The sequence below is a fragment of the Lolium perenne genome, chromosome 2, assembly GCF_019359855.2.
Source record: "Lolium perenne isolate Kyuss_39 chromosome 2, Kyuss_2.0, whole genome shotgun sequence".
Classification (NCBI taxonomy): Eukaryota; Viridiplantae; Streptophyta; class Magnoliopsida; order Poales; family Poaceae; genus Lolium; species Lolium perenne.
In genome coordinates, this window is record NC_067245.2 from 49102826 (window position 1) to 49127562 (window position 24737).

Sequence of the window (24737 nt, forward strand, 5' to 3'; positions counted from 1 at the left end):
ATTACGAAATTTATCAGTATCCATAAAAGCTTCAATACATTTATAATCATAATTTATACCTGACTCTCTATCTTTGTCGTTCTCCCATCCTTCAGTATTCTCCTGGATCCGATTAAGAAGGTCCCTTTTAAACTCTTCTTTGTTGCGTGTAAATGATCCAGAACAAGAAGTATCCAGCAAGGTCTTGTCTTGAAAAGATAGTCTTGCATAGAAATTATCAATAATAATATTACCAGGAAGCTCATGAATGGGGCATTTGAGCATTAAAGACTTCAATCTCCCCCATGCTTGGGCAATACTCTCTCCATCATGAGGCTAGAAATTATATATGCGGTTCCGATCTCTGTGAATTTCACTTGGAGGATAGAATTTAGAATAAAATAAGGGCACAATGTCCTCCCAATCAAGAGAATCACCATTCTTCAGCAATTTATACCAATGCGCCGCTTTACCAGACAGCGATATAGAGAATAGATTCTTTCTAACTTCATCCATAGCAATACCTGCACATTTGAATAACCCGCATAATTCATGTAAAAACAGTAAATGATCACCAGGATGGACAGTTCCATCCCCTTCATAGCGGTTATCCATAACACGTTCAATAATTTTCATAGGTATTTTATATGGTATTACTTCCTCACCTGGCGCCTCATCCACTACCGTTGCAGCAGTAGTAGATTTCCCAAATAGAAATTCAAGAGAAGATCTCTCCATAATGACTTATAGCAGCAGGCAGAAATAAAATCAGCACAAACAGTAAAGGTTTTCCTTACCAATTCCACTTACCAATAGCGCTTCACTCCCCGGCAACGGCGCCAGAAAATAGTCTTGATGATCCACAAGTATAGGGGGTGTATCGTAGTACTTTCGATAAATAAGAGTGTCGAACCCAACGAGGAGCAGAAGGTGTTGACAAGCAGTTTCGATGAAGGATTCACTGTAAATGCTCACAGACAAGTATTCAGGGGGTTTTGATATAGCAGATGAATAAAGTACGAGTAAGTAAAATGCGAGAGAAATAATTGCAGCGAGTGGCCCAATCCTTTTTAGCACAAAGGACAAGCCGGTTTGTTTACTTATAATGACCAAACATTCTTGAGGACACACGGGAATTTAGTCTAGTGCTTTCGCTTCATACAGCTGATTAATCTTCATTGTTTTGATAAGTGTTGTGTGGGTGAACCTATGCTAATGCACCGCCCTTCCTAGGACTAATACATACTTTTGATTATACCCCTTGCAAGCATCCGCAAATACAAGAAAGTAATTAAGATAAATCTAACCACAGCCTTAAACTCTGAGATCCTGCTATCCCTCCTGCATCGATATACCAACGGGGGTTTAGGTTTCTGTCACTCCGGCAACCCCGCAATTGGCAAACGAGTACAAGATGTATTCCCCTAGGCCCATAAATGGTGAAGTATCATGTAGTCGACGTTCACATGACACCACTAGATGAATAACACCACAACTTAAATATCATAACATTGAATATTACTCAACCATAATTCACTACTAACATTTAGACTTCACCCATGTCCTCAAGAACTAAACGAACTACTCACGAGACATCATATGGAACATGATCAGAGGTGATATGATGATGAATAACAATCTGAACATAAACCTTGGTTCAATGGTTTCACTCAATAGCATCAATAACAAGTAGAAATCAACACCGGGAGAGTTTCCCCTATCAAACAATCAAGATCCAACCCGAATTGTTACAGCGGTGACGAGGTCCAACGGTGGAGATGACGGTGATGATGATGGAGATGATGACGATGGTGATGGAGATGATGTCCAGCTCGATGACGGTGACGATGGCATCGATTTCCCCCTCCGGGAGGGAATTTCCCCGGCGGATTCCTGCCCGCCGGAGAGCTCTTTTCTCTCTGGTGTTCTCCGCCCCGCAGAGGCGGCTGTGACTATTCGCGACTATCCTCTGGAGCTTAGGTTTTCGGGGTGAAGAAGTACGCGAAGGAGAGGAGGCCAGAGGGGGTCGTGGGCCCCCTCCTCACAAGGCGGCGCGGCCAGGGCAGGGCCCGCGCCGGCCTATGAGGTGGGCCCATGGCGGCCCTCCTCGGCTCCCCCTTCTGGCTCCCTTCGTCTTCTGGAAAAATAGGATTTTTCGTATAATTTCCGTCAATTGTTGATCTTCCGAAATATTGCTTTCTGACGGTGCTTTTTCCAGCAGAATCCTGACTCCGGTGTGCGATCCTCCAATAATCATAAAACATGAAAAATAGATGAAATAACATAAGTATCATCTCTAAATATGAAATATATCAATGAATAACAGTAAGTTATGATATAAAATAGTGATGCAAAATGGACGTATCAGCGTGCTTTTACTTTTGCCTGGACACGACTGCATCTTCGCTTGCCGTTATGTCATGGTAACCTTCAGTCTGCTGTTTGTTTAGGATTTTTATTTTCCACCGATGAATATATATTTATATGTACTAACAAATATTATAGAGATATATTATATTTCTACCATTAAATATATGGGTTCTACATCAGGGTAGTCCATCTAGCATGGAACCGAGCTAGGTTCTTTTACTATGTTCACAAGAGAGTATAATCTCTTTGAAAATTAATAAGCTTTGAGTTTCGTGCAACAAACTATTCGTTGGGTTTCCTTACATTTTACCTATTTTTCAATAAAAAAAGATGGGATTGCATGTGGAATAAGCCAAATCAATTGTTTTGTAGTTATTTGCCATCTCTCTTGCTTTTATTTCTCATTTGGCAATAAATTTGTTGGTTGTTGACGTACTAAACAATGCATGCTCTTTGCTTCTTATGTTTTCAATGCCTTTTCAGACGGAGCTTGGACCGTCCCTATCTCCCGCTACAGTGTTAGATAGGCGATTTCTGAATCTCCTCCTCGATCCACCTCGCCGCTGCGCGATTCGGTCGATTCCTCGCCTCCGCCGGCCGCTCCGGCGGCGGGAGGTCGGGGAATCACCGGATCCCAGCGTGTACATAGTGTAGGGTCAAGTTGGTGGCTTGCCGGCGGCGTTGAGGAGGTGACGGCGGCGTTGGTGTGGCCTTTTGTGGAGGCGGGATCCCTCCCTGTTGGCGGTGCTCTGCTGGGCAGCGCTGCAGGTCTGCCTCCGTCCTGGCGTTCGTGGCTCGGTGGAGCAACGACGCGCCCTTCCCCCGTGCTGGAGGCCGAGGAGCGGCGGCTCCGGCGGGCGATGTTTCTGGAGTTGACGGTGATTGCGAACCAGATCGAAGCCGATGGTGTTGATGCAGGGTGGAGGCTCCTTCGAGCCGAGGTCCGTGGACTTCCCGTCCGTCAGGGGGCTCCTTCCATTCCAAGGTTGCAGAGGAGGAGCGACGGCGGCGCGCCGGCGGCACGTCTTCTTCGACGCCGGTGGCTTTGGTTTCCTTCAGGACTGTGCTGTAATTTTGCTTTTCTTGTGGGTTGTCTTGTAAGGTTCCTGGTTTAATATCACTGTTTTCTTCCCCGCAAAAAAAAAAAAAAACATTACATACTTTGCGGAGTTCCAAGAGGCAACTCCCATGCCACACTATAATTGTTTACTGCATATACCACAGGCAATCTACAATTTCCAGTATGTACAAATAGCCTTGCTTTGCCATAACAGTTTTTCTGTTCCACAATTTCTTTGGATTTTGAACTACAGATTTGAAGGACAAATTTTTGTAGCAAATTGATCTCTTCTGAATAAAGGGCCTATCAAAACCTGAAGTTAAATCATGCAAGCTTAACCTTAACTCTTGAAAGTAGCATCTCTATTGAGATGTATCAGATGAACATGTGTACCAACTATTCAGATGAAACAACATATGCCAACACTGCTGGTACATCCAGTATATCCACCTACTGATTACTAAGTGCTTTGCTTTATGATATTTTTGATTTTAGGTTACATTTCACGCCAATGAGATTAGGTGGGACAGATCATATTTTGTTGTCTATATGTGGTTTTGCTGTATATTTGTGGTTTGCGCTGAAGCCTTTTTCTTATGGCAACGGTTGGCATGTGGATTTATGGGTGGTTCATGTTCAAAGCAAGCTCTGCAAGCCAGACATAATTTGTACTCTGAACTTGGGACGTTTATAATGTTCTGTTTGAGTACATATCGCTATCTAGAGATGTTGCATGCATTCTACGGTCCCATGTAAATTATTCATATATGTGCATTTCAATATGTATATGCTATGCACTCAGTTAGTTAATGTCTTTTGCTCCATCAATTTCAGGATATATTTCGAGCTGATGAGATCGGACATCCCAGATCATCTCCCTGCTTCGTAGGAGTGCCATATGGTGAAGTTTTATGTGATAACAACACAGGAGCTGCAAGCTTACCTGTTCATTATCTTGATGGTTGCTTCTGAAGCGCACATATAGCTGGGGTATTAGTTGAACAGTTCTGTAACAACATTCTATCTATATAAGTGTCAGTACCGTGTAATCTGTCAGTACCATCGAACTCTTCAGATTTCCTGAACCCTCCTACTGTGAGCATGATATGGACGTTAGGTTTGTCTGATTGCTTCTGCTGGCTAGGCTTAGCCCAACAAGCTCCCAAATCCCTTTCAGTTGCTGAGGGACATGTAAATTATAAGATATACATTTGTTTTGTTCTCCACAATGAACATATGTAACCTGATCTAAACTGCGCAAAGAGTTCGGGTAACTTTGAGCAATATTACTATAGGCAGCTTATTCCTACTATTGTATGTATCACAACTAACTAACGGACGTGGCCCGCCACTGTGCCAAAACTAACTAACGGGCGCAGCCCGCCACTATGCCAAAACTAATTAACGGGAGTGGCCTGCCACTGTGCCAAACCACTGCAAATGTTAGCCCAAGTGTAAAACCGATCAAGTACCTAGATATCAAGATATCTATTTTATCGATACCAGTCGAATGCTATCTACCTCCCTACCACTATAGCATGTATATTTGAATATTGTCTATGAACACCTAATTACTCTAGCCACCTCCCTTATTTCGCACATGCTAACTACTTTCATATTGACTGCTTATTTAATGCAGTTCTATGAGCTATGTAACGAAGTTCGCTTATTACCGCTACTGTTTTGCCATTGCTTAACAACACTGGCATGTATCCTTTATAACCATCGATTCATTGTTTGGCGGAGGAATTGGCTGCCCTAGAGTCGCCCACAAATTAAATTGGCCAAAAGGTACACTTCAACAAAGGGGGAGCTGGGGGCCAGCCAAAACTTTGGCCTTCAACCAAACAGACCTATAACTTGGAAGTTGTTAAGGCCAATTTTATTTGTTAAGGCCAGCTTTGACTCAAATCCAAACAGACCCATAACTTGGAAGTTGTCTAAAACCTCTTTGTGCCTACTAAATGTTAAGATGATATGATTTTTTTTTGTCTTACATCATACGTACATGGCATACCAATAACATATCACTCCTCTAACCACTTCTCGCCAGACAGCGTCCCACAGATCAAGCTGAAGAAAAGCATCATCGGCAAGTATGTGCCGCCAACAGATCACTCTTTGACTGACAAGATCCTCGCCCAGAAAGACAAGCCTGCTAGGACCGAGAAATCGCATCTTCTCAGCAATAGAGTGGGAGCCAAATAAATCCTATTAGCTTTACACAAATGACACCGAGATTGTAGGCATATCATCTGACGAAGAAGACTCGAGAGTGGCTAAAATAGAGTTCGTGGATAGAGTTAGAACATTGTGTACCATGTATTGTCAAAAGTAGCAAGTCTAATGTTGTAGTTTACGTGTTCATCGTCTTTCTCTATGCCCTATCTGTGGGTATCCCATTTACTTGATCCTCAAGGCTAACTTTTTATGCATATAATTTTACTGTGTGATGTCTCAAATTTAATTATCAATCATCTTAAAATGCACTATTTAAATAAGAAAATATTTATCAGTTTAAGTATGGCCTTAAAATTATTATGACCAACATATTAGACAGTCAGCGCGGCGTGCCGCCGCGCCCTTTCATGCTAGTATATATTACATAGCACTTTGCTAGGTAACTAAGCCACAACCATTAACTAATGTATCTAGATACATTTATTTTTTGGCAATTATTTTAAATCCAAGGAAGTAACAATATTTTCTTGAACTACATGTATACTCTAGATTATTGTACTTAAGTATACCTAATTATAAACTAGAAACCTCTCTCGTGATATTCTTAGGACATACACTTTAAAAAATACATATGAAGAGATATAAGGAAACACTACATGAGCATACATTATATTGAAACAAGTGACAGAAATTCATCAAAGACACATATGGTTTTGTATTTTCTTATTTTGTCACATTTGACACAGTTTGGTTTACAGATTTCTAAGACGTAATGTATTAAACACTAATGTAACTTTTATCGTAAAGTACAATTATCATGAATCGACAAAAATGAGCTACACACAAATACGTAAATTTAGTATATATAATTATATTTACTTTTGCCATATCCAAGAAAAAGCATCAAGCCGATATTTTTGTAAAATACCTTACATCTATATGCTATTACATAGCACTTTGCTAGGTAAATAAGCCACAACCATTAACTAATGTATCTAGATACATTTATTTTTTGGCAATTATTTTAAATCCAAGGAAGTAACAATATTTTCTTGAACTACATGTATGGATTATTGTACTTAAGTATACCTAATTATAAACCAGAAACCGCTCTCGTGATATTCTTAGGACATACACTTTAAAAATACATATGAAGAGATATAAGGAAACACTACATGAGCATACATTATATTGAAACAAGTGACAGAAATTCATCAAGGACACATATGGTTTTGTATTTTCTTATTTTGTCACATTTGACACAGTTTGGTTTACAGATTTCTAAGACGTAATGTATTAAACACTAATGTAACTTTTATCGTAAAGTACAATTATCATGAATCGACAAAAATGAGCTATACACAAATACGTAAATTTAGTATATATAATTATATTTACTTTTGCCATATCCAAGAAAAAGCATCAAGCCGTATTTTTGTAAAATACCTTACATCTATATGCTATGACGATGGCGCAGATGTCGCCTACTCCGCTAGCAGCGGCTCCTCATCAAGATCGTTCAGATTGTACTCCCCTATCAGGAACACGCAGCGCAGATGGACCAAATTGTCTTCCTCCACGTAAGCGGTTGGAATCAATGACTGAAGTTGAGCTGCAGTTGCACTCCTTCGAGCATGGTTGTCTGACGCATCAACGAGAAACCCTGGGTGCGCCATCTGCAAATCTCGAGGCTGACAATTGTGGTGGAATCGATTACGCTCGAGCCGATTTTAAATCGAAAGTGTAGTATGAATTGAGCAGGCCGGGTCGCTCACCTTCATCCATGCACAGTAGAAGGGCAGAGATGGAACCACCGGCAAGTCAAAAGCCTCGGCGAAGTCGCCCTCATTGGCGAGCACGACCAAGCCAGCGCTCGCCAATGTCCAAGTCACAGACGACAGCTGCAGCGTCGAGGAGAAACAACTTTAGCAGATCTTCGACAGTAGTGTGCAGGCTCACGCCCGTGAGAAACACCGATTGCTTCACAAAGGTTGGGGTTGTGAGCAACCTCGGGAGCCACAGTGAACAAGAGGCTGAAAAGGATCCTAGCATGACGATACTGCAAAAAAGAAGATTTCAGAATCAACGGAAAGAGCAGCTAGCTCGCCGGCGAGAAAACGAGACCATCAACAAAATTTGAAGAAACTGCCAAAATCTACCCGGCCAATGCATGAATTACAAGTCAAGAACAATTCAGAATCACCGGAAACATCACTGCACATCATCGCTGGAAAGAATCCAAGAACAGAAACCAAGAACCGCCAACCATCCAAGTATTTGGGTTCATCTCTCGACCTTTTGAGATGGAGGAGCGGGCGGGCGGCCGAAGAATACAACGCTTGCGCTAAAACAGGGGAGAGAATTCACTGGAAAGTGTCGCTAGAAAGAATTCAATAACGACCACCGGCCAGCATTGCCGGGAAGAAACCAAGAACAACCATGTTTTTCAAGTAACCAACCAAATAGTTCAGCTCATCTCTTAAGCCTCTTGAGATAGAGGAGTGAGCGGCCGGAGAACACCACGCTTGTGCTGAAACAGGGGAGCGAAGACAGCGTCGCTGGAAAGAATTCAAGAATGACCACTGGCTAGCATTGCCGGGAAGAAACCAAGAACAACCATGGTTTTCAAGAAATCAACCAAATATTTGAGTTCGTTCCGGGAGAGGGGGAGGGGATACCTTGCATCTCCAAGCCGTCCATCTCTGGAGAAGTTCGGCGGAGAGTTTGAGCCTTGGAGGAGCTCGCGGCGGGGAAGACCACTGAAACCGGGGAAGAACACCGGGTTTTTTTTTTCTGAAGGGGCGGCCGTGCCGTGGGCTATATATGCGCTACGAGCTTAGGCCGAAAAGCTGCCAAGCCCAAGAAGAGCCCGTTCAGCCCATATAGCCTTCGAGCCCAACAGAGCGGGCGCATCCTCCCGACCGCCCGTGTTCCTCGCCGCCGGGAATGCTCTGCGCCCTGCCGCCTCCCTGGAGTACCCCGCCGCCGTCCAAGGCCACCCGCCCTCGCCGTCGGAGCTCCCTCCAGCACTCGCAGACCCGCTACCGCTTTCCCTTGTGCACGCGCCTGCCGGCTCCCACAGCACGAGCTCAGCACAGGTTGGGGCCTTCTTCGGAGGTGGAGGTGGATGGCATGCTGGCCGCGTTGCGCCATGACTTGATGTTGGCAGGGGTGGCGAGCTGCACTGCATTTACTTCGCTTTTCCTTCTCTTTCAGATGATGGCATCAAAGTCAAGTTGTGTTCTTTGTAATCTTTTGTTTGGTTGGTCCTTGATGTTTGTAAGCTGTTTTTCAGCATCTTGTAACTCTGACGTTGTGGCTTTATTAATTTAAAGCTGGATCTTTGGCCTTATGTTAGAAAAAAAAGACTTCTCAATTACTGCATATAAAACCCCTTTGAACTGTCTGCATTACATATGAGTATTTGTTTCATATAAATAAATACTGATCTTATTATCAATTAAACTGAAGATCCTTACATGAGCTCGTGTCTTTCTATTCCTAGCACGCCACTTCATTGGCATTGCTCTCGACTTGGTCCTTATTACTTATTAGCATCGGAACCTCTCATGCTTACTCAATCCAAGTTGCACCCCCACAGGGTCGTGCCCCCTTCTTGACCGAACCAGTCTACCCAAAATAATTCTGTCATTAGTGTACTATAAGAAATACGATGAAAATTTTCAAGGCAACCTGCAAACAAAGATGAACAACCATTTTCATCCTCTAGCAAGAAAGCAATACGCATGATGACAATTAGTGCCGGAGAAATAATTTGATTATAGCTAAAGTAAAGCAGCTACATGTTTTGACATCCATAATCATGTAAGATTGATCTTCTCACCAACTTAGAAAGGTAGTTATTCATCTTATTTACAAGGTGCAACAACCGTTGCTTTCACACATGACTTGAGAATGGAATAGGCAAAGAGAGGTCAACTCATCCACAAAACATAAAAGGCAGTCACTTCCCTTAAGTTTGTTATAAGACAACATAAAATTGAATTAATCATAACTCAATTTATAATCGGAAGGTGGCCAGTAGTTACCAGATGAGTTAATGACATCCAGTTGTTGAATGCAAAATAGAGACAATTTCTGGAAAACATAGATATACCAAGATCCATATCAACCAACTGCGGAAAAGAAAGCACTTATGATATACATATTGATATTTCTCTGAATACTTTGTATGTATCAAAAAGGCCAAAAAGGTCTGATCCTGTAGAACCACATATCTAGCTAGCGATGATTTCAGCACTACCTACAATTGCTTACTATGAATAATTTGTATGTAAAATTAATTACAAACAAACCAAAGCAACATGTCATACATACCGTCGGCGGAGACATTGATGGTGTCGAGCTATGCAGCCACTGTTAGGAAAGGGGAAACTGAGGCATCCCTACATGAAAATCCACTATGTTAGGCCTTGTCTTGCAAAATAGGTAAATAAACAAGTTTAAAGATTTGGAATCTAAAGATCTCGAGCACTCCTCATAAGGGAACATGATAAATCCCACTAGGGAAAATCATGGCTCACCAAGACTCTGACATGAGATCTGAAACTAAATAAAACTTGCTCAAAGGTTGATAGGGGGTAACTGAATTATTGCATTATTTCCATGGTTATCTATGTATGATTATTAACTTTTCGTTTGGAGAAATGAGAACTGAAAATATATATCAGTATTTAACTGCCTAGACTAAATGTATAGATCCCACCCGCAATGGAAAGTGGAAATTCAACCGCATAAAAGACAATTAACTTAATAAAATCATACAAAATTACTATGCATACAATCATGAACTATCATATCAGTATTTTTTGCCAAGATGATATGATGATACTTATTAAAAACGGAACTGCATTATAAAACTTGGTCCAGCACTACTTGTACTGCACCGCGTTTTCTTTTCACTATATGTCACTTCACTCACTCCACCTTTCTACGCAAATAAAGTATGATCAAAATTTGTCTTATTCAAACCACCGACCAAATACAGAAAATATGTTAAGGATAATTGCGAAGCTCACTTGGAAAAACGATAACCGCAAACTTGACTGAACCACCTTTCGGTGCATTATCTGTGTGCTAACCCAATATCGTCTATAGAAATTAAGCGAAAAGGGTAAAAAAATGATTGCAAATTTGCACAGCTAAAATCAACATTTGGCACATAAATGTTCACAAAAATCCTATCTCGTAAGAAAATACAGAGACCCTATATAGAAGTTGAAACTGTTGAAATATTGGGCCCACATTTAGTGGCCCACACTAGATTTCAGATTTTCCCTATAAATCTCAAAGCCCACTTAGTGGCAGCCTTGTGAGTTTGAGCCCAAGTTGGTGGCAGCTCACTAGGGAGTGGCAAGAGGTGGGAAGTTTAGTCCCACATGGAAAGTTGGGAGGAAGTTAGACCACCTTATAAGGTGGGTTGTTCCACCACTAGTAAGTGAGTGAGAATAGGAGTGCTACACGCGCGCTCCTCCTCCTCGCTCGTCTCGACGCGTCGCGCGCGCGCCGCGCTCTTGGTGAGTGGATTGAGCCTCGAGCCGAGACTTTCCTTACTTTTTGCAGCTCAGGAAAACGAAAAGAGTCCTAGACGGACGCGTCACAGTTAGTCGGTTCGGGTCGCTCCCGGATCGTGGGCTATCTGTAACCGACTCGAAACGTGCGACGTGGGCGTGGCCCACGTTGCCATACTGAATACACGAGTTAGGGTTTCCACCTCTCTCTGCTTGCGCCGCCATCGTAGCCTACTCCATCCCGCGCGCCGACATGCATCGGCGAACAGGAGAGCAGGTCTCCGGAACCGCTCGTCCTTGCGATCCTGTACGGGAGAGGGCGAATTAGGTTTTTTGGGAAGCGCTCTGCGCGACTGCTCAAGCTCTTCATCACGGGTCGCCTTCCGTCCAAGTCGGGCGGTGCTGCCTACCGTCCACTTCAACGTCGTCTACTTCGACCCGTCGTCCCTGTCGTCAACAACGTTACTGCTGCGACATCATCTGCTACACCTCCACCGCCACCTCCACCAGATCGGTACGTGCGACATATCTCGATCTGTTTAGCGATGGATGCTTTACCGTTTGCGCTGCTGCTACTCATGTTGATTAATGCATCTAGTATGTTCGAGTTTCACATGTTAGTAGTTGCTGTCATCATGTTTTATATTCTGGAATTAATCATGGAAATTGTGCCTAATTATCCAACAATCAAAAAACCTAATTGTAGACAATTTCCTGAGTTAACAATGGCTGGTTTTGCTGATGCACTGAGGCCGGATAAGTTTACCGGTGTGCACTTTAAGAGGTGGCAGATTAAGGCCACGCTCTGGCTTACTCATCTGAAAGTGTTCCATGTTAGTAATGGTCTTCCTGAAGGAACTATATCTGACCAAGATCAGAACAAGTTCAAGGAAGACAATACTTTCTTCGTCGGATGCGTACTGAGTATTCTTGTTGATCGTCTATGTGATGTGTATATGCACATTGTAGATGGTAAAGAGCTCTGGGATGCACTGAATGCCAAATTCGGTGCAACCGATGCAGGCAGTGAACTGTACATCATGGAGAGCTTCCATGACATCAGGATGGTGAACAACCGTTCTGTAGTCGAACAAGCTCATGAGATACAGTGCATTGCGAAAGAGCTTGAACTCCTTAAGTGTGCCTTACCTCACAAGTTTGTGGCTGGATGCATTATTGCTAAGTTGCCCCCTTCATGGAGGAACTTTGTCACAACTCTCAAACACAAGAGACATGAGATATCAGTTGAAAACCTGATAGCGTCTCTTGATGTTGAGGAGAAAGCTCGGGTTAAGGATACTACTGAGAAAGGAGAGGGTCAGTCTAGCGCCAACATGGTGCAGAAGAAACCCTACAGCAAGAACAAAGGGAATAACAAGCCCTCCTTCAATAAACCTATGAAGACTACAACCTTCAAGAAGAAGATGATGATAAACAAAGCAGATCTGAGCTGCTTTACCTGTGGAGAGACTGGCCACTTTTCTAAGGACTGTCCAGAGAGGGCAGACCACAAGAAAAAGGCGAGGCAAGTCAACACGGTGACCGCTAGCAATGCTGATGGGTACGGTAATCTCTTTACTGTTCTTTCGATATTTCAATCTCCATGTTGGTGGATTGATACGGGTGCTAATGTTCATGTGTGTGCTGACATATCCATGTTCACTTCTTACCAGGTCGCCCGGGATTCTTCCGTCTTGATGGGGAATGAGTCGCATGCTTCTGTTCGTGGTGTTGGCACGGTAGATCTGAAGTTCACTTCGGGGAAGATCGTGCAGCTGAGGAACGTGCAGCATGTCCCTACTATGAACAAGAATCTCGTTAGCGGCTCCCTTCTATGTAGAGATGGGTTTAAGGTTGTTTTAGAGTCGAATAAAGTAGTTGTTTCCAAGTTTGGACAATTTATTGGTAAAGGCTATGAGTGCGGAGGCTTGTTCCGCTTTTCGCTTTCTGATTTCAGTAATAAGTCTGTGAACCATATTTGTGGCAATGTTAATGATGATACCAGTGTTTAGCATTCTCATTTATGTCACATTAATTTTGGTTTAATGTCTCGGCTATCCAGTTTAAGTTTAATTCCGAATTTCACCATTGCCAAAGGTTCTAAGTGTCATAGTTGTGTGCAATCAAAGCAAACTCGAAAGCCTCACAAGGCGGCCGAGGAGAGAAACTTGGCACCTCTAGAACTCATACATTCTGATCTATGCGAGATGAATGGTGTGTTGACAAAAGGTGGAAAGAGATATTTCATGACATTGATTGATGATGTGACTAGATTTTGCTATGTTTATTTGTTGCGAACTTGATGCGTGCAATTAATACACGTCCGTTAGGAACCCCAAGAGGAAGGTGTGATGCGTACATTAGCAAGTTTTCCCTCAGAAAGAAACCAAGGTTTATCGAACCAGGAGGAGCCAAGAAGCACGTTGAAGGTTGATGGCGGTGAAGTGTAGTGCGGCGCAACACCAGGGATTCCGGCGCCAACGTGGAACCTGCACAACACAATCAAAGTACTTTGCCCCAACGTAACAGTGAGGTTGTCAATCTCACCGGCTTGCTGTGAACAAAGGATTAAACGTATTGTGTGGAAGATGATGATTGTTTGCGAAGAACAGTAAAGAACAATTGCAGTAGATTGTATTTCAGATGTAAAGAATAGGACCGGGGTCTACAGTTCACTAGTGGTGTCTCTCCCATAAGATAAATAGCATGTTGGGTGAACAAATTACAGTTGGGCAATTGACAAATAAAGAAGGCATAACAATGCACATACATATATCATGATGAGTACTATGAGATTTAATCAGGGCATTACGACAAAGTACATAGACCGCCATCCAGCATGCATCTATGCCTAAAAAGTCCACTTTCAGGTTATCATCCGAACCCCTTCCGGTATTAAGTTGCAAGCAACAGACAATTGCATTAAGTATGGTGCATAATGTAATCAACACAAATATCCTTAGACAAAGCATCGATGTTTTATCCCTAGTGGCAACAGCACATCCACAACCTTAGAACTTTCTGTCACTGTCCCAGATTTGATGGAGGCATGAACCCACTATCGAGCATAAATACTCCCTCTTGGGGTCACAAGTATCAACTTGGCTAGAGCCTCTACTAGCAATGGAGAGCATGCAAGAACATAAACAACTCATATATGATAGATTGATAATCAACTTGACATAGTATTCAATATCCATCGGATCCCAACAAACACAACATGTAGGATTACAAATAGACGATATTGATCATGATAGGCAGCTCACAAGATTGAACATGATAGCACAATTAGGAGAAGACGACCATCTAGCTACTGCTATGGACCCATAGTCCAGGGGTGAACTACTCACACATCGATCCGGAGGCGATCATGGTGATGAAGAGTCCTCCGGGAGATGATTCCCCTCTCCGGCAGGGTGCCGGAGGCGATCTCCTGAATCCCCCGAGATGGGATTGGCGGCGGCTGCGTCTCTGGAAGGTTTTCCGTATCGTGGCTCTCGGTACTGGGGGTTTCGCGACGAAGACTTTATGTAGGCGGAAGGGCAGGTCAGGGAGAGTCACGAGGGGCCCACACAGTAGGCCGGCGCGGCCCAAGCCCTGGCCACGCCGCCCTAGTGTGGCGTCACCTCGTGGCCCCACTTCGTATCTCCCTCGCTCTTCTGGAAGCTTCGTGGAAAAATAGGCCCCTGGGCGTTGATTTCGTCCAATTCCGAGAATATTTCCTTACTAGGATTTCTGAAACCAAAAACAGCAGAAACAAAGAATCGGCTCTTCGGCATCTCGTCAATAGGTTAGTGCCGGAAAATGCATAATAATGACATATAATGTGTATAAAACATGTGAGTATCATCATAAAAGTAGCATGGAACATAAGAAATTATAGATACGTTTGAGACGTATCAAGCATCCCCAAGCTTAGTTCCTACTCGCCCTCGAGTAGGTAAACGATAACAAGGATAATTTCTAAAGTGACATGCTATCATAATCTTGATCAATACTATTGTAAAGCACATGAGATGAATGCAGCAATTCGAAGCAATGATGAAGATAATGAGTAAACAAATGAATCATATAGCAAAGACTTTTCATGAATAGTACTTTCAAGACAAGCATCAATAAGACTTGCATAGGAGTTAACTCATAAGGCAATAAATTCTTAGTAGAAAGCTTTGAAACAACACAAAGGAAGATATAAGTTTCAGCAGTTGCTTTCAACTTCAACATGTATATCTCATGGATAATTGTCAACACAAAGTAATATGATGAATGCAAATAAGCAAATATGTAGGAATCAATGCACACAGTTAACACAAGTGTTTGCTTCTAAGATGGAAGGAAATAGGTAAACTGACTCAACAATAAAGTAAAAGAATGGCCCTTCGCAGAGGGAAGCAGGGATTAAATCATGTGCTAGAGCTTTTCAAGTTTTGAAATCATATAGAGAGCATAAAAGTAAAGTTTTGAGAGGTGTTTGTTGTTGTCGCATTTAATGGTAATGGGTACTCTAACTACCTTATCAACCAGACTTTCAAGAGCGGCTCCCATGAAGGACGTTATTTCTACCACCATGGTAGATCATCCCTCTTCTCTTTTGTTTACACATGCATTTATTATTTATGGATGACACTCCTCCCCACCTTTCCTTTCTCAAGCCATGGCTAACCGAATCCTCGGGTGCCTTCCAACAATCTCATACCATGGAGGAGTGTCTATATTTTTCTTTTCTTTTTCTTTTTGCAAAATTAAGTTGCTCACTGATTGATCAGGGCAAAGCATGTGAAGAGAATTATTAATGCAAGTTAATTAATCGGGGCTGGGAACCCCATTGCCAGCTCTTTTTGCAAAATTATTGGATAAGCGGATGAGCCACTAGTCCATTGGTGAAAGTCTGTCCGAAGTAAATGACAAGATCGAAAGATAAAACACCACATACTTCCTCATGAGCTATAAAACATTGACACAAATAAGAGGTAATAAATTTTGAATTGTTTAAAGGTAGCACATGAAGTATTTACTTGGAGTGGCAGAAAATACCATGTAGTAGGTAGGTATGGTGGACACAAATGGCATAGGTGTTGGCTCAAGGTTTTGGATGCACGAGAAGTATTCCCTCTCAGTACAAGGCTTTGGCTAGCAAGGTTGTTTGAAGCAAACACAAGTATGAACCGGTACAGCAAAACTTACATAAGAACATATTGCAAGCATTATAAGACTCTATACTGTCTTCCTTGTTATTCAAACACCTTAACCAGAAAATATCTAGACCTCAGAGATACCAATCATGCAAACCAAATTTCAACAAGCTCTATGTAGTTCTTCATTAATAGGTGCAAAGTACATGATGCAAGAGCTTAAACATGATCTATATGAGCACAAAAATTGCCAAGTATCAAATTAATCAAGACATTATACCAATTACCACATGCAGCATTTTCCGTTTCCAACCATATATCAATGAACGAGGTAGTTCAATCTTCACAATGAACATTAAGAATAAAGCTAAGAACGTATGTGTTCATACGAAACAGCGGAGCGTGTCTCTCTCCCATATGAAGAATGCTAGGATCCAACTTTATTCAAACAAAAACAAAAATAAAAGCAAACAGACGCTCCAAGCAAAGCACATAAGATGTGACTGAATGAAAATATAGTTTCACTAGAGGAACCTGATAATGTTGTCGATGAAGAAGGGGATGCCTTGGGCATCCCCAAGCTTAGATGCTTGAGTCTTCTTGAAATATGCAGGGATGAACCACGGGGCATCCCCAAGCTTAGACTTTTCACTCTTCTTGATCATATTGTATCATCCTCCTCTCTTGACCCTTGAAAACTTCCTCCACACCAAACTCAAAACAAACTCATTAGAGGGTTAGTGCATAATTGAAAATTCATACATTCAGAGGTGACATAATCATTCTTAACACTTCTGGACATTGCACAAAGCTACTGAAAGTTAATGGAACAAAGAAATCCATCAAACATAGCAAAACAGGCAATGCGAAATAAAAGGCAGAATCTGTCAAAACAGAACAGTCCATAAAGACGAATTTTCCAGGGGCACTTAACTTGCTCAGATGAAAATGCTCAAATTGAATGAAAGTTGCGTACATATCTGAGGATCACGCACGTAAATTTGCAGATTTTTCTGAGTTACCTACAGAAAACCCTGCCCAGATTCGTGACAGCAAGAAATCTGTTTCTGCGCAGTAATCCAAATCTAGTATTGACTTTACTATCAAAGACTTTACTTGGCACAATAATGCAATAAAATAAATATAAGGAGAGGTTGCTACAGTAGTAACAACTTCCAAGACTCAAATATAAAACAAAAGTGCTGTAGTAAAATCATGGGTTGTCTCCCATAAGCGCTTTTCTTTAACGCCTTTCAGCTAGACGCAGAAAGTGTGAATCAAGTATTATCAAGAGATGAAGCATCGACATCATAATTTGTTCTAATAATAGAATCATAAGGTAACTTCATTCTTTTTCTAGGGAAGTGTTCCATACCTTTCTTGAGAGGAAATTGATATTTAATATTACCTTCCTTCATATCAATAATAGCACCAACAGTTCAAAGAAAAGGTCTTTCCAATATAATGGGACAAGATGCATTGCATTCAATATCCAAGACAACAAAATCAACGGAGACAAGGTTATTGTTAACCATAATACGAACATTATCAATCCTCCCCATAGGTTTCTTCGTAGCATTATCAGCAAGATTAACATCCAAATAACAATTTTTCAATGGTGGCAAGTCATATCATAGAGTTTCTAAGGCATAACAGAAATACTTGCACCAAGATCACATAAAGCATTACAATCAAAATCATTGACCCTCATCTTAATGATGGGCTCCCAACCATCTTCTAACTTCCTAGGAATAGAAGTTTCAAGTTTTAGTTTCTCTTCTCTAGCTTTTATGAGAGCATTTGTAATATGTTTTGTAAAGGCCAAATTTATAGCACTAGCATTGGGACTTCTAGCAAGTTTTTGTAAGAACTTTATAACTTCAGAGATGTTACAATCATCAAAATCTAAACCATTATGATCTACAGCAATGGGATCATTGGCCCCAATAGTTTGAAAATTTTCAGCAGTTTTATCACAAACAGTTTCAGCAGTTTTAGCAGTTTCAGGCAGTTTTGTACGCTTTGTACTAGGAGTAGAAACATTGCCAACACCAATTATTTTACCATTGATAGTAGGAGGTGTAGCAACATTTAAAGCATTATCATTACTAGTGGTGGTAATAGTCCAAACTTTAGCTACATTATTCTCTTTAGCTAGTTTTTCATTTTCTTCTCTTTCCCACCTAGCATGCAATTCAGCCATCAATCTTATATTCTCATTAATTCTAACTTGGATGGCATTTGCTGTAGTAACAATCTTATTATCAATATCCTTATTAGGCATAACTTTCAATTTTAAAAGATCAACATCAGAGGCAAGTCTATCAACCTTAGAAGCAAGAATATTAATTTTATCAAGCTTTTCATCAACAGATTTGTTAAAAGCAGTTTGTGTACTAATAAATTCTTTAAGCATGGCTTCAAGACCAGGGGGTACACTCCTATTATTGTTGTAAGAATTCCCATAAGAATTACCATAACCATTACCATTAGCAGAAGGATATGGCTTATAGTTGTTACCAGAATTATTCCTATAAGCGTTGTTGTTGAAATTATTATTTTTAATGAAGTTCACATCAACATTTTCTTCTTGAGCAACCAATGAAGCTAAAGGAACATTATTAGGATCAACATTAGATCTACCATTCACAAGCATAGACATAATCACATCAATCTTATCACTCAAGGAGGAGGTTTCTTCAACAGAATTTACCTTCTTACCTTGTGGAGCCCTTTCCGTGTGCCATTCTGAGTAATTTATCATCATATCATCAAGAAGCTTTGTAGCCGCCCCCAAAGTAATGGACATAAAGGTACCTCCAGCAGCTGAATCCAATAGGTTCCGCGAAGAAAAGTTCAGTCCTGCATAAAAGGTTTGCATAAAAGGTTTGGATGACCATCCAAGTAGTCAGTCCATGGGTTGGGCAATTCTTTACCAAAGATTTCATTCTCTCCCATGCTTGAGCAACATGTTCATTATCTAATTGCTTAAAATTCATTATGCTGCTTCTCAAAGATATAATTTTAGCGGGAGGATAATATCTACCAATAAAAGCATCCTTACATTTAGTCCATGAATCAATACTATTCTTAGGCAAAGATAGCAACCAATCTTTAGCTCTTCCTCTTAATGAGAAAGGAAACAATTTTAGTTTTATAATATCACCATCTACATCCTTATATTTTTGCATTTCACATAGTTCAACAAAATTATTGAGATGGGTAGCAGCATCATCAGAACTAACACCAGAAAATTGCTCTCTCATAACAAGATTCAGTAAAGCAGGTTTAATTTCAAAGAATTATGCTGTAGTAGCAGGTGGAGCAATAGGTGTGCATAGGAAATCATTATTATTAGTGTTTGTGAAGTCACACAACTTAGTGTTTTCAGGAGTATTCATTTTAACAGTAGTAAATAAAGCAAACTAGATAAAGTAAATGTAAGTAACTAATTTTTTTGTGTTTTTGATATAGAGAACAGGACAGTAAATAAAGTAAAGCTAGCAACTAATTTTTTTGTGTTTTGTTTTAGTGCAGCAAACAAAGTAGTAAATAAAATAAAGCAAGACAAAAACAAAGTAAAGAGATTGGAAGTGGAGACTCCCCTTGCAGCGTGTCTTGATCTCCCGGCAAGAACGGCGCTTTAAAAATATGCTTGATGCGTGCAATTAACACACGTCCGTTGGGAACCCCAAGAGGAAGGTGTGATGCGTACAGTAGCAAGTTTTCCCTCAGAAAGAAACCAAGGTTTATCGAACCAAGAGGAGCCAAGAAGCACGTTGAAGGTTGATGGCGGTGAAGTGTAGTGCGGCGCAACACCAGGGATTCCGGCGCCAACGTGGAACCTGCACAACACAATCAAAGTACTTTGCCCCAACGTAACAGTGAGGTTGTCAATCTCACCGGCTTGCTATGAACAAAGGATTAAACGTATTGTGTGGAAGATGATGATTGTTTGCGAAGAACAGTAAAGAACAATTGCAGTAGATTGTATTTCAGATGTAAAAAATAGGACCGGGGTCCACAGTTCACTAGTGGTGTCTCTCCCATAAGATAAATAGCATGTTGGGTGAACAAATTACAGTTGGGCAATTGACAAATAAAGAAGGCATAACAATGCACATACATATATCATGATGAGTACTATGAGATTTAATCAGGGCATTACGACAAAGTACATAGACCGCCATCCAGCATGCATCTATGCCTAAAAAGTCCACTTTCAGGTTATCATCCGAACCCCTTCCGGTATTAAGTTGCAAGCAACAGACAATTGCATTAAGTATGGTGCGTAATGTAATCAACACAAATATCCTTAGACAAAGCATCGATGTTTTATCCCTAGTGGCAACAGCACATCCACAACCTTAGAACTTTCTCACATCCGTCCTGCATTTAATGGAGGCATGAACCCACTATCGAGCATAAATACTCCCTCTTGGAGTCACAAGTATCAACTTGGCCAGAGCCTCTACTAGCAACGGAGAGCATGCAACAACATAAACAACTCATATATGATAGACTGATAATCAACTTGACATAGTATTCAATATCCATCGGATCCCAACAAACACAACATGTAGGATTACAAATAGACGATCTTGATCATGATAGGCAGCTCACAAGATCGAACACGATAGCACAATTAGGAGAAGACGACTATCTAGCTACTGCTATGGACCCATAGTCTAGGGGTGAACTACTCACACATCGATCCGGAGGCGATCATGGCGATGAAGAGTCCTCTGGGAGATGATTCCCCTCTCCGGCAGGGTGCCGGAGGCGATCTCCTGAATCCCCCGAGATGGGATTGGCGGCGGCTGCGTCTCTGGAAGGTTTTCCGTATCGTGGCTCTCGGTACTGGGGGTTTCGCGACGAAGACTTTATGTAGGCGGAAGGGCAGGTCAGGGAGAGTCACGAGGGGCCCACACAGTAGGCCGGCGCGGCCAAGCCCTGGCCGCGCCGCCCTAGTGTGGCGTCGCCTCGTGGCCCCACTTCGTATCTCTCTCGGTCTTCTGGAAGCTTGGTGGAAAAATAGGCCCCTGGGCGTTGATTTCGTCCAATTCCGAGAATATTTCCTTACTAGGATTTCTGAAACCAAAAATAGCGGAAAACAACAACTGGCTCTTCGGCGTCTCGTCAATAGGTTAGTGCCAGAAAATACATAATAATGACATATAATGTGTATAAAACATGTGAGTATCATCATAAAAGTAGCATGGAACTTAAGAAATTATAGATACGTTTGAGACGTATCAGAACTAAAGATGAAGCTTTAGACTACTTTAAAATTTATAAGGCCGAAGTTGAAAATCAGATAGAGAGAAAGATCAAGCGTCTTAGGTCGAATCGTGGTGGTGAATATTTTCCTAAAATCTTTGATGAATTCTGTGAGGAACATGGCATTTTTCATGAGAGGACGCCTCCCTATTCGCCCCAATCAAACGGGGTTACCGAGAGGAAAAACAGCACCCTGACTGACTTGGTGAATTCCATGTTAGCCACTGCTGGTTTATCAAAGGCATGGTGGGGGGAGGCTTTGTTGACTTCATGTCATGTCCTGAATAGAGTTCCTAACAAGAATAAAGATAAAACCCCTTACGAGGAGTGGTCTGGGAGAAAACCATCACTTTCTTATTTGCGCACATGGGGATGTTTGGCGAAAGTCAATATTCCAATTACAAAGAAGCGCAAACTCGGACCAAAGACAGTGGATTGTATATTTTTAGGTTATGCTCCGCGGAGTGTAGGCTATAGATTTTTAGTAGTTCAATCTGAAGTACCTGATATGCATGTTGATACTATTGTGGAATCTCGTGATGCAACATTCTTTGAGAATATGTTTCCTATGAAAGATATGCATAGCATTGCTAGAATTTCTACTGAGATACTTCCTGAATCTAGTACATCTAATGAGTATTTTGAACAATCACATGAGATTGTTATTGAGAAGGATGACAATGAAGCTCCTAACGGAGCAAGAGACGGAGGATTGAAAAATCCTTTGGTGATGATTTCATTGTGTACCTTGTGGATGATACTCCCACGTCCATTGCAGAGGCATATGCATCTCCAGATGCAGATGACTGGAAAGAAGCTGTCCATAATGAGATGGACTCGATTCTTTCTAATGGAACTTGGGAGCTATCAGAACGACCCCATGGATGCAAGCCTGTGGGCTGCAAATGGGTGTTCAAGAAGAAGCTAAGACCTGATGGTACTATTGAGAAGTACAAGGCGCGGCTTGTAGCGAAAGGCTACACACATAGAGAAGGCGAAGATTACTTCGACACCTATTCACCTGTCGCTAGACTTACCACCATTCGAACCCTACTATCCATGGCTGCCTCCTATGGTCTTATCGTTCATCAAATGGACGTAAAGACAGCTTTTCTTAATGGAGAGTTGGAAGAGGAAATCTATATGGATCAGTCTGATGGGTTTGTAGTAAAAGGTGAAGAACACCGCAAGTTGCTAAAATCTTTATATGGCCTAAAACAAGCACCTAAGCAATGGCATGAGAAGTTTGACAGAACTTTAACTTCTGTAGGCTTTGTTGTCAATGAGGCTGACAAGTGCGTTTACTATCGCCATGGTGGGGGCGAAGGTGTTATACTATGTTTGTATGTGAATGATATTCTGATCTTTGGTACACGCATGAAAGTAATACACGAGGTCAAGTCTTTATTGTCAAAGTGCTTTGATATGAAGGATCTGGGAGAAGCTGATGTGATTCTGAATATCAAGCTTATTAAGGATGAGAGTGGGATTACTCTAACGCAATCCCATTATGTTGAGAAGATCTTGAGCCGGTTCGGCTATATTGATAGCAAGCCTTCTCCAACACCTTATGATCCCAGTGTGACATTACGCAAGAACCGGAGAATCGCCATAGATCAATTGAGATATTGTCAGATCGTTGGCTCACTCATGTACTTAGCGAGCGCGACTAGACCCAACATCTCTTTTGCTGTTAGCAAGTTGAGTAGGTTCATGTCAAACCCGGGTACTGATCATTGGCATGCACTTGATAGGGTCATGTGCTACCTATGTGGTACAATGAGTTATGGGATTCACTTCAGGGCACCCAGCTGTGCTTGAAGGATATAGTGATTCAAATTGGATCTCTGATGTAGCTGATCTCTACGCCACTAGTGGGTATGTATTTACCTTTGGTGGTGGCGCAGTGTCATGGAGATCTTGCAAGCAAACCATATTGACGAGGTCAACTATGGAAGCAAAACTTACTGCTTTAGACACAACCACTGTTGAATCAGAATGGTTGCGTGAGCTCTTGATGGACTTGCCTGTGGTTGAAAAACCTGTTCCGACAATCCTTTTGAATTGTGACAATCAAACTGTAATTGTCAAAGTGAACAATTCTAAGGATAACGCGAAGTCATCAAGACACGTCAAGAGACGTTTGAAGTCTGTCAGAAAATTGCGAAACTCCGGAGTAATAACTGTTACATATATTCAAACAGATAAAAACCTGGCAGATCCCTTTACAAAGGGACTATCACGTAATGTGATAGAAAGTGCATCAAGGGAGATGGGTTTGAGACCCGTTGATGTTATACCATAGTGGTAACCCAACCTTTGTGATCGGAGATCCCGTGAATTAGGACCTGGGAAGAACAAACTAGTGGTTTAATTGAGGAGAGTAATATGTAACCCTCTCTATGTGAAGATGCACAACTCCCAATTGCTGTAAGGAAGGTTGGCAACAAGCCTTAATGTGTTTATGTTGGCTATTATAGCAAAGATGCTATCCTACAGAGCATTCTTGAAATAACAAAACTATATGAGTCTGATTGTTAAACGTCGCAATCTATGAGATTTGGGTGATCTCTAGTAAACTCATGAAGAGACCACGAAGTATGACGCATATGCTTCACCCGCGGGGTAGGCTACTGGCAGCCATGTACTGGTTATGACTTTGAGTGAAACCTTGTTCACGCAAAACTTGCAATTCAAGGCTTAGTCCATTGTTCAAGTGTGAATGGATGAGCTTAAGGTTCTAGGCAGAAGTTCAACTTAACAGTCTCTGCTGAAACACTGGTATATAAACAAGCAACGAGTATTGGTAAATCTCTTAATGGGTATTTGAGATCTGGTGGGGGATTGTTAAAATATTGGGCCCACATTTAGTGGCCCATACAAGATTTCAGATTTTCCCTATAAATCTCAAAGCCCACTTAGTGGCAGCCTTGTGAGTTTGAGCCCAAGTTGGTGGCAGCTCACTAGGGAGTGGCAATAGGTGGGAAGTTTAGTCCCACATGGAAAGTTGGGAGGAAGTTAGACCACCTTATAAGGTGGGTTGTTCCACCACTAGTAAGTGAGTGAGAATAGGAGTGCTACACGCGCGCTCCTCCTCCTCGCTCGTCTCGACACGTCGCGTCGCGCGCCGCGCTCGTGGTGAGTGGATTGAGTCTCGAGCCGAGACTTTCCTTACTTTTTGCAGCTCAGGAAAATGAACAGAGT